Here is an 18,306-nt window from a genome sequence, read left to right on the forward strand (position 1 = left end):
TGTGACGGTCATCAGGAAGGCCCTGGATGCCTCCTCCCCCTAATTCCTTGGGGACGGGCTGATCTGTCTTCAGGAAGAATCACCTCCCACCATCTTTCCGATCAAATGGAGGTGGGAGTTCATTTCCCCACATTGGTAGCTCCCAGGCACGCTCTTCATACTTACCTCCTGATAGTAGATGCTGGCCTGTGCCACCGCATCCCGGTCCTTCCCTCTCTGGCCACCCTGCTCACGTGTAAAGGAAGGCTGCATGTGTGAGTGTACATGTGTGTGCCTGTGTGTGCACACGTGTGGTCCACAAGGGCCCTTCTCAGCTCCAGGCTTCCTGGCACTGGCTCTCTGTATTTCTGGGATAAAGGTGTTATGGTGATGGTATCCGCACATGCAAATGTGTCTCCGTTGGCCCCATCACACCCTCCTGCCTCCAACCTGAGGAGGCCCCACCAAAAGGGGCTCAGGTCCCACAAACATTCAGACCCAACCCAGCATTTCCACCTGGAATTGCTCATTTCTCTTTCAGCAGACTGGGCTACAAAAATGAACCCACAGCCGTGTAGTATTTAAATTAACCACTCCGAGCCCCTCCCGGTGGTTTCTGGAGTACCCTGTGCTGCTTCCCTTCCTAAAGTCTCCCATCACCATCCAAGAACTGCCCCTATGGACTCTGCAAAGACCTTGGTCCCTGAGTCCACACGGAAATCCGACTCAGACACTCCCCCTTGAGGCCGGAGGTCTTCATCACAGCCACTAGAGAGGGATGGCCCCGGTAGATTCCTTTTTGTGCCTGGGAGGCTGAACCAGATCATGTTCCAGCAACAACCCGTGCGCCCTCAAGAAACCAAGGGTCACCTCGCAAGATCTCTTGTTCCTCACCATGCTTTCCCCTTCAGGAGTCCCTGGAATTTTCTGTCAGTGGGCCTATGATTGAGCCATTTCAGTACCTTGAATTTTAGTTTGTATATGGCTACTCATCCAAAAGACTGTCTCCCAGTTTCCCTTGCAGCTAAGTGGATAATTTATGGCCAGTGAAGGGTAAGCATAAATATCCTGTGGGACTACTGGGAATTTCTCTTGACAAGTTAGAAGCATGCCCTTCTTTGATCCTTCCTCTGTCCGGCTGTTTGGAATGTAGATGTGATGGCTGGAACCCCAGCAGCCATTTCAGATCATAAGGGTCACACCATAGTGATGGTTGAACAGTATGCTAAAAGAGCCCAGATTCTTGATGGCCCTGTGTCCCTTGCCAGTTTTGTGCTTTCTACTTCTGGATCTCTTTAATGTGAAAGAGAAATAAATTTCTCTAGCATTTGAATCACTGTTTTTTGGGGTTTTCAGTCACATGTGGTTGAATGCAGGTCCAACAGATATACCAAGCAAACTTGATTTCTAAACAAAGGGGAACCCTAAGGGTATTTGCAGACCTCACATGTTCCCTTCCCTGTGGTGGCTCTCGAGGCTGTCTTCTGCAAGGGGACACACGGATCCTTGTGTACCTTGCTTAAGAACAAGAGACAATAGTTACAATCTGTTAATCCCATCTGTTTTCCATAAGAGGGGGAAATGGTTAGTTACATGGTGATGATAGAAATTCTAAGGCCGGGTGGAGGGGATGTTCTCTGAGTGTCCCCTAACAGGGACACTGGAGAAGGAGAGGACACAAAGAAGAGATGTTCATGGCACCCATCACAGGGGACTTTTTATCTGCACTCACAGAGTTTGTAATTTCAAAGCCCATTTTCATTCTTTATAAACATATTAACTCCTGCTTCTCCTTCTCTCAGTGAGTGTTCCTGGTGATATCAATATTAGGCCCATTTTACAGGGACAAACTTGAGGCTGGGGGGTGGTAGGTGGTGAAGCTGGCCTGCCTGGCTCCTTTTTGTTATATTTTCTCTTAGTGGAGGCAGAACAATCTAGAAACCACATATCCTAGACTTCCCAGAAAAAATTCAAGTTCATTAAATGCTGTGTTCTCTCCCACCCCTCAGAGCATATTTGTTCTGGAAAGAACACACACACACTGAGGTCTGTTTTGGCGAATATACCGGTCATTGGGAAAACTTAACCTTTTAAAACCATCCTTGAAAGTAACATGCATTTCTGAGAAGCAGAACATGCTGGGGAGTTCAGAAGAAGTCAGAGAAGACTTCCTGGAGGAGGTGGGCTCTGGTCAAGGTATAGAAATAACGCTGAACTGGGATGGAAGAAAGGTCTTGGGGGGGGGTGGCTGGAACTCCAGAGAGGAGGTAATGACAAGGAGTTGGTCATGGAAGGTAAGAACATTCTGGAAGAAGGAAGAGCACATGACATGCAAAGACCTTTCTGGTGAAATATCTGTGATGCTTATGAGGAATCTGGAAAGGGCAGGAGGTGAGCAGAGTGGACGAGACCAGGTGGCGGTCCCAGTGAGGGATGGGGTGATGCCACAGAGCGGGCAGAAAGAGAGGACAGGAGGACAAGAGGCTGAAGAGGCCTTGAGGAGGCCAACAGGAAATGGTTGGCCTGGTATCACCGCACAAAATGACAGATGGATTTTTTTCTTCACAGTGAGGCCTGTGGTCAGCACACACAAATTCGTCATTAATGCCGCTCCCCAGGGCCATGCATCTTCTTTAAATATTTGCTTCAAGTTAAGTTTGTGAGCTCAAAGAGAAGGTAATTTTCTATTAATAAAAACTGTATTCAGAAACAGAGTCACTTGCTAATTCTCTTCCAAGTCACTGAAAATTTTAAGCAAACATTTCCTACACTTTAGTTGTTTGTAGTTCTTCTCTGGTCAGCTTTGAATGCGAAGCAATGTCTTACCTATGGAAAAAAAAAGATTGAAAAGTCGTTGAAGTATTTAAGTCTTATCCATGGTTGGGGTGATTATAGGTGATCGGTTATTTTTCTTTGTGTTTCTTAAGTTTCTTTCACCGAGCGGAGAGGTATTAAAAAACAGGCTCCCTGGGGCGCCTGGGTGGCTCAGTGGGTTAAAGCCTCTGCCTTCAGCTCAGGTCATGGTCTCAGGGTCCTGAGATCGAGCCCCGCATCGGGCTCTCTGCTCAGCGGGGAGCCTGCTTCCTCCTCTCTCTCTGCCTGCCTCTCTGCCTACTTGTGATCTCTGTCTGTCAAATAAATAAATAAAATCTTAAAAAAAAAAAAAAATAAAAAACAGGCTCCCTAAGTAGGGAGAGAACACAGGTTGCTCCAGATTTCTCCTCTTATTACTGCAGGTTAGAAGCAAATACAAGCTCTCTTCAGAACTTTGAGGGGGAAACGTTTGGGGGCCAGGAGCTATGTGCCTGCCACGTGTCTCTTGCGAATGAATGGCACGGGGACATATCCTTAGATAGGCAGAGACTGGGGAACGATGGCTCTTGTCACCTTCCCAGGAACCAGTTATCCAAAGACGTGTAGCCAAGGGAGAGATGAGTCAAAATGAAGACGGTGGTGTCCGGGGCCGGTCCCTAGTGCTGAGACCAACACAGGCGGAGGTATGAGCACTGTTGTAGGCAGAGCAGCATGATAGAACGGAAAAAGCCCCCCAAAATTCGTGAAAAAAAAATAGATTTATAAAATTAAAAACTATCTGAAGAAGAGGCTGGATCTGAAACCCCAAACTGGAGCCACCAAGACGTGGGGGCCAGCAAGGAAGGGAGGCTTTGGAGCAGGACTCCAGGCACAGAGCACGCAGCCAGGCTCTGCTACACTGTTCTCGACGTGGGCACATCTAGAAATAGAAGCCGGGGTGTGCATTCGCGTCTCTTAAAGGAGAGCTAGCTGCTAGAACCTGGATCATGACAAGGTACGCTAGATGAAGAATACTGCCACAGGAGCGTCTTCATGTCTGCCTGAGAATGGAAGGTCCCCACACTGGCTCTGTCCGCAGGAAGGGGGGCTGCCATGGGGAGGGGCAAGGGGGGCTGGGGTCCCAGGGGCTCACCTCCAGGGACTTGGCGAATCTTTAAGAACAAGGTTGCAGGCATTTTGAATCAGCTTCCCTGGGGCGCCTGGCTGGCGCCTGGTCTTGGGGTCGTGAGTTTGAGCCCCATGTTACTTAAATTAATTAATTCCAAAAAAAAAAAATCTTTACTGACGTATACTAGAATGTACAAACAACAGCTCTATGCTTCAGCCTACAGTTTCACACGCTCTGGCCCGCACACGAGAGCAGCTATTGCTCTAATGCACAAAGCCGTCACCCCAAACGTTCCCTCCATAGCCCCTCCCCTCCCACAGAACAGATAAAAGTGAACAAAACATCTAATAAAAGTTAAAGACTCGTAGAATAATAGTCACAATGAAGTGTCTTCTTTTGTGCACAGAAATAAAGAATTCACCTTATTTTTAGGCATCCGTGAGACAATGACCAGAGCCCGGGATATGTTAGGTCTTAAAAATCCAACTGCATCCCAAAAATACCCACCAAAAACAAAAAACAACAAGAACAACAAAAGAAACAACCCAAAAACCATAAATTTCGCAGGTTCAAGGTATTAAATGCATTATTTATCAAAAAAGAAAGCTAAAACAGGTATGATTGAAGCATTCGATTCAATAATCTAGAGAGGCAGGAAATGCAACCAGAATAAAATAAAAAAGGTAAAGCCCAACTTAATGCAGGAAAAAACCACAGTTGACAGGGAAATGTGAGTGGATTTGAAAAATAAAAATAAACTTTAATAATCCAGTGACTCTAATTAAATAAAAAGACACAATACACGTACGACATGGCTAAGATGTGATTGCAGAGAGGGGGCTCATGAAAAGAATAATATATAGAATTATGCTAACGCTTTGAAAATCCTGATGAAAATAAGCAATTATCTGGAATGCTATAAATTACCAAAAATCTTGAGAGAATATCAAACTCTTCCATGATTACAGTACACATTGAAATTTTAATAAAAATACTTTCAAAAGAATGTACTTTCCTAGACCTGGTAGTTTTACCTATAAAAGTTATTGAGAATATTTAGGATCAGACGTGTAACTTTTCCAAAGCACAGAATAGACCAAACGCTCCCCAAATAATCTTGCAAACCTGAAATAATCTTATCACCAAAATCTATCAAAGCTAACCTCAAAACAAGTGACCTGTCTCACTTACGAGCACAGATATGAAAATTCTTAAGAAAACACTCACATGTCAAACTCAGGAGCATGCTAATTTTTCATCAAAGTCCAGTAGACTTTGTCCCAGGAGTGTGAGAACGGTTTCCTGGTGCGGGTAATCTGTCGTAGAAGAAATCGCATCAATAGGTCATATGAGAAAAAAAAAAAAAAGTGACGATATTAATTGATGCCCAAAGAACATTTGGCCAAAATGGTCATTTATCCCCATTTTTAAGCAGCACCATTTAACAGAAGAATAGTTTCTCCTGGGTGCTGACCACCCAGCTAAGTACTAATGGGGTTCATAGTATTAACTGTCTATAGTGACCTTGACGTGGGCCTGCTCTACCCATAGCCTGACCCTCCACCTTCTCATTAGACCCTAACTCCTTCCCAACTCAGGGACCTCATACAACCCATTAACTACCTCTTTCCTATACTTGCACCTTTTCCGTGCCCCGCCCCCCCAAATCTGGCTCTTTCCCATCAATATTTCAACAAACTAAAGATCTTTTTAAAATTTTTATCTGGAGGCACCTGAGTGGCTCAGTCAGTTAAGTGTCTGCCTTTGGCTCAGGTCATGATCCCAAGGTCATGGGATCGAGACCCCCATCGGGCTCCCTGCTCGGCGGGATGCCTGCTTCTCCCTCTGCCCCTCGCCCTGCCTGTGCTCTCTGACTGTCTTCTCTCAAATAAATAAATAAAATCTTAAAATTCTTTCCTTGACCCCCTGTGACTCTCCCCATTGAAGACTTTCTGAAAGCTTTGTCTGTTCATCCTCTTTTCTGGTGCTCCAACCCGGGACCCACCCCGGGCAGGTTTCTGCTCCTTTCAGCCCCTGAGCCCATTTCCCGGGTGACCTGCACGCGGCCCGGCCCGCGTGACACGAGGCTATCGGGGAAGGCGCGCAGCCCGGGATGGTGAGTACAGAGGCACACGCGTGACTGGGGGCAAACCGTGCTCATGAAAGAGCCCCCAATCCAGGGACCCATGAAGACAGGAAGGGGGTCCGGCGTTCCTGCAGGGCTGTCTCGTTTGGTGGGCGGCTCCGCTCCTGGCAGTGACTCAGGCATTCAGTTCCACCATCCTCCTGTCACTAACGAAAACAATAATCACTTATGTGCAGATGGTGTTTTCCACTTTACAAAGCACGGATGTTGTACAAAGCGCAAGACCCCTCTGAGCGATTGATCATTCTCCCAGTTTTGTAAATAACGAGCCTGAAGCTCTGAGCCCTCGCCGAGCGGACCATACCCCCCGCAGCTACAAAGAGGACGGGTCCCATGTCACATGGCAATGGACAGGGGTCACTTTCTCGGGTTTACGGCCCTGCCCGCGGCAAAGGGGGAGCCTGCCAGCAGGTGCTTTCCTGAGACTGCAGGCTCAGAAAGTTCCCTCGCTTTCTGGAAGTCTCTTCTCCCCCGCTGGATTCTTTCCAGTGGGCCCAGCCCCCCCCACCATGTGTATTCGGGGTCCTGCCAAGAGCTTCTCAAATGTTCCCCAAGAAAAGGCCAGACCTGTTCATTGGGCTCCAGGGCTGGCCAGACACCACCCTCTTATTCGCTGCATAGAAATAAAACACAGAGGTGACAAGCAGCTTGGAGGAGTTGAAATGTCAGCGCGACACCCCGCAGTCTTTGCCGAGCGTGCAACTCAGAGATGGTAAAGGTTGCCCAAAAAGCAAACTGTCAGCTAGGAACCGAGGGAAGTTCCTCCTCTGGGTTCTTGGCGCCAGCAGCTCCAGAAGAAGCGGTTTGGATGCCAGAAGCCCACCCTGACTCCCAGGCAAACTGCCCGCAAGTGCCAGCAGCCCGCTCCGCCCACCGCACGCTCTCGCCTCAAACCACTTGTAGCTTCTGCAAGCTCTCCTGTCGCCGTCACCCCCCCGCATCCCCTTCCTGAATGCCCCTCCCGCCCCCGCCCCTGTTCTCCCTGCACACCTGTCCCCCTCCCTTTGTTTTCCATACCCGGGGACCCTGGCTCACAGGTGGGGTTCAGCCAGTCTTTGTGTCCAGGGAGCAGAGGACACTTCCCAGAGCTCAGCCTTTGGAGTGGACTGGAGGCCAATCCCAGAAGCCCTTCCCACCGCCCCTGGCAGCCCATCTCTGGGACTCAGTTTCTCCATTTGTAGAAGGATGGGACACCAGCTCGGGGCCCAAAGGCAGAGCGGTCTCGGTGTTGTTGCACAATTGCCTCTCCAGGACCTGACTTCCCAGCCTTGACTCAGGGCTCCCCTATGCCCACCCACTCTCTGCTCCCTCGGGGCTCCTGGAAGCTTGAGCTTGTCCACAGCACAGAACGGCCACCTCAGAGCTGGTGCTTGTATATGTGCGGCCATCGGCCCGCGGGTGTGTGCTTACGCATGTGTGTACATCTCAGGGAGTGAAGAGGGTGCGTGGGCGTGTGTTGGTTTGTGTCTTTGCACGTCACCTTGTAGATCCGGCCAGAGGGGGGCCAGAATCAAGAGGGGAGCACTGGGGCAACGGACAGAGGGTCAGGCGGGACACCACCCGGGACAGTGGTATGTATACAAGTGGATGATCTACCTGCCACGTGCCTGGCCACCAGCCGTGCCTGTGCCCAGGTGACGGTGTGTGTGTGTGTGTGTGTGTGTGTGTGTGTGCATGTATGTGGCTGTTTGTGTGTGTGTGTTTACACGTGTTTCTCTGTGAGTACATTTGCACGCATGCTCATCATGTGTGCGTGCACGTGTGTGTGCACGTGTGTGCAGGTCCCACCTTGGACCTCTTCAGAAGCCAGGGGAGATGTTCTGGAAGGCAGGTGGAGGCTTTGGGAAGCAGGCAGCCTGCCGGCACCACCACTCACCTTTCCGCTTTTACCAGATCTTAAGTATTGATTGTCACGTCTGAAAATGCTGGAATGGCAGCCGTGGTTCTCTGAGCCAAAGTGCCGTGTGAACTGTGAAAACTGTCTACCCCGTGTGGGAGGCAGAGACGGCTTCCTATTTTAGTCTTCTGTGAGACTCCAAAGGTTAGTGGTTTCTGCAGAGCAGACCTCAGGGTCACACATGGGAGCCCTTTGCAGATGTTCCTGCTGGCTGCTGGTGGCCAGGGAGACTTTTCCGGGGTGCGTGGTGGCCCTGGGAAGGGACTTCTCAGCCTGTGGTCCTTCTGGCTTTGGAGTCACAGAGCTGTGAGGGACTTTAGAGTCTCACGTCTTGAATCTTTCCCACTCAGAGCCGGGGACAGACATTCAGCGGCATGTCTGAGGTTATATGGAGCAGACAAGTAAACCCAGCCGTGTCCCGCCCTAAAGGGGACATAGAATAAGCAGAGGCTGCAAGCAGGAGCGGCGGGGGGTGGCCGGCAGCAGGCCCAGGGAAGGCGGCAGACCAGGAGAGGACCTGGGGCTGTCCCATGAGCAGTGGGAGCCATGGATGGTTTTTGAGCAGGAGAGCCTCACCTGACCTCTCCCCGGTGCTGAGTAGTTTTAGGTTTGACGGTGAGACCCAAGCTGGGAGGTCCCCTGGAACTCTGGGAGGCTCTACAGGGTCAGGCCTGTTGAGGGGGGATGGAGGGAAAGCAGAGCTTCAGCAGGTGAAGAAGGGCAGGGGGGTGATCTGGGCAGAAGAAACGCGGGTGTTACGGCAGTGGGGGCAGTACCAGGTGTTGGGGAAGCCAGGTGGCCCACGGGGATCTGGGGGTCCCCGCCAGCAGGAGGCCAGGCATGAGAGCTGTGAGTGCTGTTGGGGACACTGGCTCTCCCCTGAGGGGGTCCACCAGATCCATACTAGCAATGTGGGGGCGGATTACTAGAGGTGGGGAGGGGTACAGCTGCGGGGGCAGTGGGCTCCTTCTGGAGGGGCTTAAGGCTAGGTCGCCAGCTGTGAGAGGATGCAGAGCTCCCCCACAACCCCTATACCCCCCTCTCCTGCCCAAGCTGTCTTCAGACATGCCTGGGGGGCTAGAGAGACGGTTAACCCCTCCCTGGCAAGTCCTGCATGAAATGGGGGAGGGTCTGTGGGCTTGTGGGTCCTCCCTGGGGGTCCCATCCAGCATGCTGAGGTCAGAGGCACAGAAGCCTCCTGAATGTAGCACTTCCCAAGGAAGCCCTTCTGCAGGCTGGGTCCTGGGCTCTCCTCACCACCTCTTACGGAAGGCCAGGGTGGTTCCCTTTTGCAGATGGGGAGACTGAGACTCAGAGGGGTGTGCGACTTGCTCAAACAGCACAGCTGGGAGAGGCAGAGTGGGGACACCCCTACCTGCCCGACAGAACAGGGGGTGTACCGTGAAGATGGTAGGCTCCGGGTTGAGCTGCCCGCATTTGAATCCCACCGCTTCCCCAGCAAGCCAGCCGCTGACCTCTGCTTCCTCATCTCTGTGAGCCCAGCGCCCACCTTGAAGGTTGCAGGGTGGTGGGGGATGGGCAGGTGAGGAAACACGGAGAGCATTGGAGAATTGTCTGCTGCACAACAGTGCTCAGCAAGTCCCGTTGTTCTTAGGGTCAGTATCTGACTCCGGAGCCCTCCTCCCTCCGTCTGAGGCGGGATGCTGGCACACACGTCATTGCCTTCTGATTCCCACCAAATTCTCACCAAAATCTGCTTCCATTTGCTAGGCGTGTCATAACAAAGCACCACACACTGGGGGGCTCATCCAACAGACAGTTATATTCCCACAGTTCTGGAGGCTGGAAGTCCAGGGTCAAGGTGTCCGCTGAGCTGGTCCCTTCTGAGACTGGGAGGCAGAATCTGTTCCTGGGCTGGCCCCAGGTGGCTGGCTGGTTGCCGGTGGTCTTTGGTGTTCTTGGCTGGCAGACACATCCTGCTAATTTCTGCCTTCACCTTCACAAGGCACTGTCCCAGCGGGTGCCTGTGTCCAAATTTCATCTTTAATAAAGAGGAGGTCATATTAGATTAGGGTCTACCCTCATGACCTCATCTTAACCCTATTCTGTTTTAGCTCTGCCTGTGAGCATTATGGTCTGCTGGGAAAATCAGACACACCAAAGGTCGGTTGAAGATGGGGTGATGTGTTCCCCGAAAGAGAGGGCACAGGGTCCCGACCCTGGGAGTGGGTGGGGAAGCATGGCTGTGCCCCGCCGGCCGGGGACACAGTAGGCACTCACTGCCTCTGTGGACGGATGAATGAATGACCACAGATCAGAAGAGGGCATGCGGACGCCAAGTCCCAGACGCACCGAAGCCATTTAAAGGGGCAGGAAGGAATTTCTTGCTCCAGGCTCCAGCAACTTGGGTGTTGAAAGATCAAATTCCTGGAATTCATCTCGTCTATTTCGGGCCATCCCTTTGTCAAGCTCAGAGACCCTGGAGAGTCTGGTGGCATGCTGGGGCTTGAGGGAGGGGCTCGTTGGGCTCCCCCTGTAGCATCGGTTCCAGATCCTGCCCAACCAGCGCAATGTCTATGTGGTCTCAGCAGAGAAATCTTTCCATCGTCTAACCGTCCCCGTCTAAACACTGGACAGAGAGTCCCTTCAAAATTGATGTCTTGTCTTCTGGAGCCATTAGGTTGATTCCCGGGGTGTGGACCCCTGCTAGCCTGCAAACAGGCTCTCAGTTTGAAGGTTAGCAGTTCTTTAGGGCTTGAATGACTTATTTCTGTGGCAGAGGATCTGAAGAACTTATAGGGTGTTTTTTATGGGGGAACTTGGTAATAATTTGTCATTTGGGGACAAAATTGGCAACACCAAGATGGTGGAGTCAGATGGGGGAGTCGATCACTGACCTGCTGACCTGTCCCGCAAAGATTCACTTTATATCCTGTGTGGTCCAGGCAGGAGAGAGAGGACAGTCAACGGCCTCCAGCACCAGCCCTCTGTCTGCCTGGGACCCTCTTCTCTCTGTCGCTGGTTCCTCTAAACAGGAAATGAACAGAGTGGCAACATGTGGGGTCCATAAGGTCAGGGCTCACCAGCTCCTTCTGGCATTAGCCAGAGAGGCCTGGCCAGTGTCTAAACTTGGAAGACCAAACCAGCCTTTCTGATATTTCCACCATTAAATTGGAAGCCTGAAAGTCAGCATTTGTGAGCATTTCAAGTGTGGGGGTGATGTGTTCTGAGCACCATCAATGAGCAAACCTTTGGTGTTTGTTGAACAAATGGATGAATGTTTATTCTGGGGCAGATTGAATACTGGTTGAGGCTCTCTGTCTTGCTCATCTTGACACCAGCCAGCTTATCTGCTCTACCCCTATACAGAATCACAGAATTTGGGGTGGAAAGACAAACTTTAGACCGATCGACAAGCAGGACCCTTGCCGATGACAATGAAGAAACAAGGGTGGTGTCATTGCTCAAATTCACGCAGTAACCTGAAGTGGACGGTGGGGTGTGGACAGGTCTGCCCAGATTCGCACCTCTGCCGGCTGGTCACAGGCCAGGCAAGTCTGTCTGACAGGGTTTGAGGCTTGCAGGTCCCCTAAGCAGACGCATCTTCTCCACCGGGTGACCACGGCGCTAGCATTTCCATCAGACTCTGGACTCAGGGCGTTGGATCCTCAGGAGACACTGGGGTTGGGGGAAGGAACCAGCACAGCTGGGGCTGCGGGCCGGCGATCAGGAGGAAGGAGCCTGTGCTCAGCCAGCACGGTCTGATCCAGAGTGAAAACCAAGGGAACAAAGCCCTTAGGGCCAAGGAGAGCGAAGAGAGAGACAGAGGCAGAGACAGAGGAGAGGGAATTCTGCCAGGGCGGAGGGAAGGCCGATGTGGAAAACCACACAGGGGTCCTGTGTATACCATGGGGCCATGTTAAGGGTGATTCACGCAGAGTAGGGCAGGGTGAGGAGACTGGCCCCATTCCTAGTCTCTCTGTCCATCCCCTAAACCTGAAGACAAAAGAAAATCAGAATGAAGGAAAAACAAGTGAAACCACGAGTGCGGAAAGTACGTAAGATGCAGGCACGGGATGTACTTACACTAAAACCGTGTGCATCATCTACCTGAAATTTACATGGACTGAGCGTCCTGCTTTTTTTAAAATCTCTCTCTCTTTTTAAAAGCAGCTCCACGCCCAACGTGGAGCCCAATGCAGGCCTGAGCTCACAGCCCTGAGACTGAGACCTGTGCTGAGATCAAGAGTCGGACACCCCTCGGGCACCCCTTGTATTCTTGTTTGCTAAATTTAGCAGCCGTCACCCAGGGGAGAGAGGGTCATGGGGCCGCCGGCCTCCTCAACAAACCACTCACGGGCAACCGTCCTAGCAACTTCCGTCTTGTCTTTAATGTGGGTCTGGGGCATGACGCAAAGTGGGGTTCTGCCAGGCCCAGCCTGCAGGTGCTCTGAGGCTGAGTTCCCATGTGGACACTTGGCAGCCGTGATGGCTAATTTTATATGTCAGCTTGACTGGTTCACGGGATACCCAGATACCTGGTCAACCATTATTGTGGGTGTTCCTGTGAGGGTGTTTTTGGATGAGATTAACATTGAAATCAGTAGCCTGAACACAGCAGATTATTGTCCCGGATGTGGGTGGGCCCCACCTAAGCAGGTGAAGGCCCAACGAGTGCAAAAACGGAGGCCTCTCCTCCGAGTAAGAGGGATTTCTTTCTCCTGACCAGCTTTATGCCGGGACATTGGTTCTTTCCAGTCTTTGAACTTGAACTGAAATGCAAGTTATCGCTGGGCCTCGAGCCTTCCAGACCACACGGGAACCACCCAGCTCAGCCCTCAGGTTTGGACTAGAGTCATAATGTCGACTCTCCTGAGTGTCTAGCTTGCTGACTGCGGAGCTGAAGACTTCTCAGCCTCCATAATCATGTCGTCCAATTCCTTATCATAAAATAATAGTGATTCCTTATAATAATAAAATATTATAAGTATGATTACTTATAATAAATATAAGTAATAAATAAATGCTAATTCCTAAATATTACGTATGGGTCCCGCCTGTCTGGGGAGCTCTGACTGGGACAGCAGCCATGGTGACGGGGAGTCAGAAGCTCCCGTCCTCATGGCCCCCAGGAGCTGCCGCTGCACCCTGTGGTGGGCTCCATGTATATGAGTGTGCCAAGGGCCCACCGGACACCAGAGGGCAGCTGAGGCGCTGGGGGTACCCAGCACAGGCCGCCGCAGTGGACGCTTGTCTCCTGCCTGCACGGCCACTAAGGAGCTCTGTGATGAACACTGATTCTTCAGGAGGGAGACATGCTTCTCTTCTCTTCTATAATTCACTGGGATGGCACAAATCTGCCCTGTAAAAGCAAGGAAAATGTCATATGGCAGGAAGGCAGATGGGGAGGAGGCATTCACTTAGTGCCTTCTGTGAGCCAGGCTCCCCACAGACGCGTTTCATTCTGTTGTAATCCTTGCGAGGGCCTCCAAGCACAGGACAGGATCCTGAGACGGTCGTCGGTTTACGCCACACACTCGTGACCGGCCCGGTGTGTTATGGTTTATGTACATTAGTAAGAGACCCTGGGACCCACCACTGAACACGGGAACCAGGACGTTGTCGATAACTTCCTCCCCCCACCCAGGGCCTCTGCTCTCCCCTCACCCCCGTGGCCACACTCCTGAACTCGTGTGTGAAATTAAACAAGGAGTGATCCAGTTTTCCACACGGAAGTATTAGAAGAGGTATGTCTGGTTTTACATTTTTAAAACTTCAGAAGAAGGCATCTCTTTTCATGAACTTCCCAGGAGCCACGTGGAGCAGGCTTGCTGTGCCCATCTCACAGATGGGCAAGCAGAGCCCCAGCATGAGAGGGGCAGATCTGGGTTCCGAACCTGAGTCTGTGCAGTTGGTTCTAAGGCTGTGTTCCTGCAGCTCCGGGTGGCTGGCCCCCTGAGTGACAGTGAGCCCTCCTCGGGCAGGGCCACACCATCTGCCTTGCTCGACACAGAATCATCATGGTGTGGCCTGGGCAGAGTGTTCAGTAAACACTTGCTGAGCAAATGAACAACATCTCTTCTTGTAGGTCTGTGTGGGAAAGGGGCACCGTAGTGGCCATCCTTAGGAGCACAGAGGGGTGGGAGGTGGTTGGATGGTCCTCCCAGGAGCTGAATTTCCCAATTAACTTTCTTTTTTCCTCCTAGTAAAAACAAAAGCGTTTTCTGTTCCACAAAATCAGGGAGCACAAAGAGTTAGGATCCAGGAGCTAGGCGGTATCTCCATGGCTCCATGCTACCTGCCGTACCTGTCTTTCTCCTCCTCACTGGCTCTGGTCCCCCAGGGAGACGCTCAGCTACAGCCTCCTGTGGCTGCCAGGGCCTGGGCCAGCTGCTCCATGACCCCGGAGGCTGAGTGTCTCCGGCAACAGCCCACAGAGGTGTGGGCAAGGCTCTGTCCTTCGTGGGTGCCACAGTGGGCTCTCAAGGTGAGTGGGGATGTCTGGGGAGCCATTCTAGGGGACGCTGGGCCCTTGAACCTGCCCGTTAAGTTCCTGATGACTCAGACCCCATCCACGCACATTCCTTTTCAAGTTCCTGTTTGCTTCTACAAGTTGAGGTTCTTAAAAGCCGGCTATGAATCTTGAAACTGTGGGACAAGGGCAGACACTCAAATTTGGCAGAAAACATCGTCCCCAAATGGCACGGTAGCAAAACGTAGGGGAGGGCGTAGGAAAACATGGTCTGTGTGCTTCCATGTGATCTCCTGTGTATACACGGCCACAAAACAACACGTGTGTCCCCAAGAACACGCCAGGATATCCCCGCATGCTTGCAGCCACACAAACAAGCATCTGTGTGCACGGGGCCGTTCCTGCGTGTGTGTGTGTCTGGGAGGGGGCCTGTGGGGATGGACACCCAGGTGGTCAGCCCCTGCCCTCCCTGGGCTGAAAATCGAGGGAACAAATGAGGGCTGGCGGGGGACGTTTTGGGGAACAGTTCTCCCTTGCTTTCCCTCCTGACTCTCTTGACAGTGGGGGGCAACTTGGGATCCAAACCTGGCTACTACGGTCCGAATGTTTGTGTCCCCCTAAATGCATGTGTTGAAGCCCCGATGGCCCGTGTGCTTCTATTTGCCGATGGGGCCTCCTGGGAGGTAATTAAGGTTAAATGAGGTCAGAAGGGTGGGGCTCTGATCTGATAGGATTAGCGTCCTCCGGAAAAGGGCCTCAGAAAGCTGGCTCTCTTGCTTCTCGTGCTAGGAAAGTGGGCACGCAGTGAGACAGTAGCTACAGACCCAGAGAAACGCCTCAGAAGAAACCAACCCTGCAGGCACCTCGACTTTGGCCTCCAGGGCTGTGCGAAGTCAATGTCTGCTGGGTGAGGCCCCAGGTCAGTGGTGTCTCACTGGGCATGCAAGCCGATGAAGACACCGGGCGGCCTGTCCTTTGCACTAATGCATACATTTTTCATGTCTTCCTGTGAGTGACATACATATTCCCCAAGTAACTGTGGCCCCGAGCAGCCTGTCCTCTTGCCAGCCTCCCTGGACGCCTGGTTTTAGCCAGAGGCCAAGGCAGACTCGGTGTGCCTGCTGTGGTCTCTGGTGCGTAGGAAGCTAGGCTGGACCTGGGCCAACTGGGCCTCCCTGCTGCCCCGGCCTGGGCCCTCTGGGCTCCTTCGTGACCGCTGAGCACCTGAGTCACACTGTAGACCCACACAGCCCGTCTCGGGGCCGTGTCTGCTGGCCATGTCCTCACAGCCCCAGAAGGAGTGTTCGAGCTCCTGGGAAGAAGAGACAGGCCGGTGGACTTCTGGACAGACCGGCCCAGGACAGGAATTCAAGGAGGGATCACCAGACAGCTTTTCTTTAAGGAAGACAGGCACAAGAGGGAGAAGCCTGAGGGTTCGGGCTTTCTTTTCTAAGTTGCTGGTTATTAAATGCGTGCCAGGTGCGGGCTGAGCGCCCGGGGCAATCCTTGTGGATTCGCACTGCATTCTAGAAGGCAGCACCTTTTTATCCCCATTAGACAGGGCAGGAAACTGAGGCTGAGATCAGAGAGGTGAAGTGATTGGCAGTCCAGAGGGGAGGAGTCAGGGCTCCTTTGACTCCCTGAGGCCCGAGACACCCAGAACAAACCCCTTATGGGCTGCACACAGTGCTTGGCCTTGAGCCAAACTCCTCTTGGCCTTCTCTTAATTTCTTGAGAAATTAATAGGGGAAGAGTTTGAGGAGGACCAGGCCATCTGGTGAAGGCTGGGGCTTGATGCTGAGTATGGGGGGGGCTCAAGGGGAGAGCCATCTCTGAGGCTGGGCTACCGGAGGGCTTCCTGGAGGAGGAGACACCAGAGTGGGGAAGGAGAAGAGGATGGGTTCCAGGCTGGGTCTGGCCAGAGTCTGGGTGCAGGGGTGGGTAGGCTGCTGGCCTGTGCAAGGAACAGAAGCAGCGTGGGAGGAATGGAATAGGTACATACCTGCACACTTGAGCCTTGCAGTCCTCCCTGGGTCGGGGCCAAGGTCCTCGTTCTGCATGTGAGAACGTCTGAGGCCCAGGTCTCACAGTGACATAACAGGCCAAGGTCAAACCTCAATGTCTCATTTGCGGCCTACTCCCTTCCCTGCAACAGGGTGGTTTCTGAGGCCAGGGCCTGGGGTCAGAGCTGCAGCCGGCAAGAGATGTGATGGGGTGTAGAGGCAGCATGGGCTGCAAGAGGTCAGGGGCAAGGGTCGGGTGCCCGTCCCCGGGGGGAAGTGGGCCGGGACACAGGGGACAAAGCCAAGGCAGGGGACACCCTCAGCTGCGGCAGGCCTCCCAGGGCAAGGTCAGGTCAGGGGCTTTGGTTCAGGCCAGTTGGCCCCTTCCCAGAGCTTCCTTCCAATACTCCAGAGGACCAGAGGCAGGAAACGGGGGTGCCTGGAAGGGAGAACCACCTTGGGAACGGGGAGCCCCCTTCACAGGATCCAAACTTTGTTGGGCAGGAAGATGCTTCCTGGAGCCTTGGAAGGAATGAGAAACACAGAGTCCTGGGGTCGCTGCCAAACCCAAAGTTCGCTCCTCAGGCGAATGCCGTTTGGGGAGAGACAGGGGGAGAGAAACATATGGAAAAACCAGCGTCTTCCACATTGCCGGGAGAGGCAGCCGCCCCTCCACAGCCTGCTGTCCCATTTCCTTTCTGTTCCCTCCGGTGCCTTCCGGGGACAGTAACTAGAGTCTCTATGGCCTGGCTCTGAGCGGCTTCTGACAATGGCATCAGGGTCACCCAAGCCCTCGCCTTTAGGGAGTCACAGTGTGTAAGGGGAGACACAGGAATAAGAGGTGACAGGGACCATATAGTCAGAAAGCAAAGTCGCTGACTGCCTGGGGAGATCAAGGAGGGCTTCCAGGAGGAAGCAGCCATGGAAGTAAGCTGGAATTAAGCCAGAGGAGAAGAGGGGATGCAAGTGTGTTTCCACCTATGCATCTATCTGAGATGTTGAAATGCAAGCACAAAGAAGTGGAGGCTTGGAAGGGTTAGGTGAATTTTGCCCAGGAGCACACAGGTTGCAACAGGTCGGTGAGGTCAGGATTTAAACCCAAGTGCCAACCTGAGGCCAGGGTCTGTGTCTGGGTGCGTGGAGCCAGTTTGATTTCTGAAGAGACTTCCCAGCAACCAGGCCATGGAACCAGGGGGATGCTGGAAAAGAAGAGGGGCTTACCCATATTGGGACTTGACCTGAGGAGTGGGTCTTGGGACAGAGAGGAAGGGACATCCTCTGTCTCAGGGGCTGGGCCAGTGAAGCGAGAGGCACCGGTGGGAGAAGGAGTTGCCTGGGGTTCCAGACACATCGTACAGCAGGACCTGGAAATCCACAGGCTCTTCCTTCCTGAGGCCGCCAGTGTTCGCCGGGGTGGGGAATGTGTGCGTGCGTGTCTCAGTGTGTGTGCATATGCACATCTGAGCGTATGAGTGATGCACGTCTGTGTGTGCATGCACGTCTGAGTGTGTGTGCATGTGTGTCTCTGCATGCATGCCTGAGTATGCGCGTGCGTGTCTGAGTGTGTGTATGCACACACGGCTGAGTGTGTGTGCATGCATGTCTAATCAGGCATGCATGTCTGAGTGTGTGTGCATGCACATGGAGTATGTGTGCATGCACGTCTGGCTGTGTGTGTGCATGTGGACAAGAGTGCCCTCAATAAGCAGTGGTCAATGAACAGATGCACAAAAGGTCCAAGTTGGGCAGACCAGTGTCAGTGGCACCCGGAGTGTGCCTGGGCACAGACTGGGAGTGTGTAGTTGCTCCGCAGGCACGTGACTGTACACTCAGGGCGTGGTGGTGAGCTCATGCCCTGTAATCTGCTGGTCACTTGTGAGTGGGTGAGGATGGCATGTAGACAGCTGGTCACCCGTGCTTCGGTGG

The sequence above is a fragment of the Lontra canadensis genome, unplaced genomic scaffold (assembly GCF_010015895.1).
Source record: "Lontra canadensis isolate GAN:19392208 unplaced genomic scaffold, GSC_riverotter_1.0 scaffold108, whole genome shotgun sequence".
NCBI lineage: Eukaryota > Metazoa > Chordata > Mammalia > Carnivora > Mustelidae > Lontra > Lontra canadensis.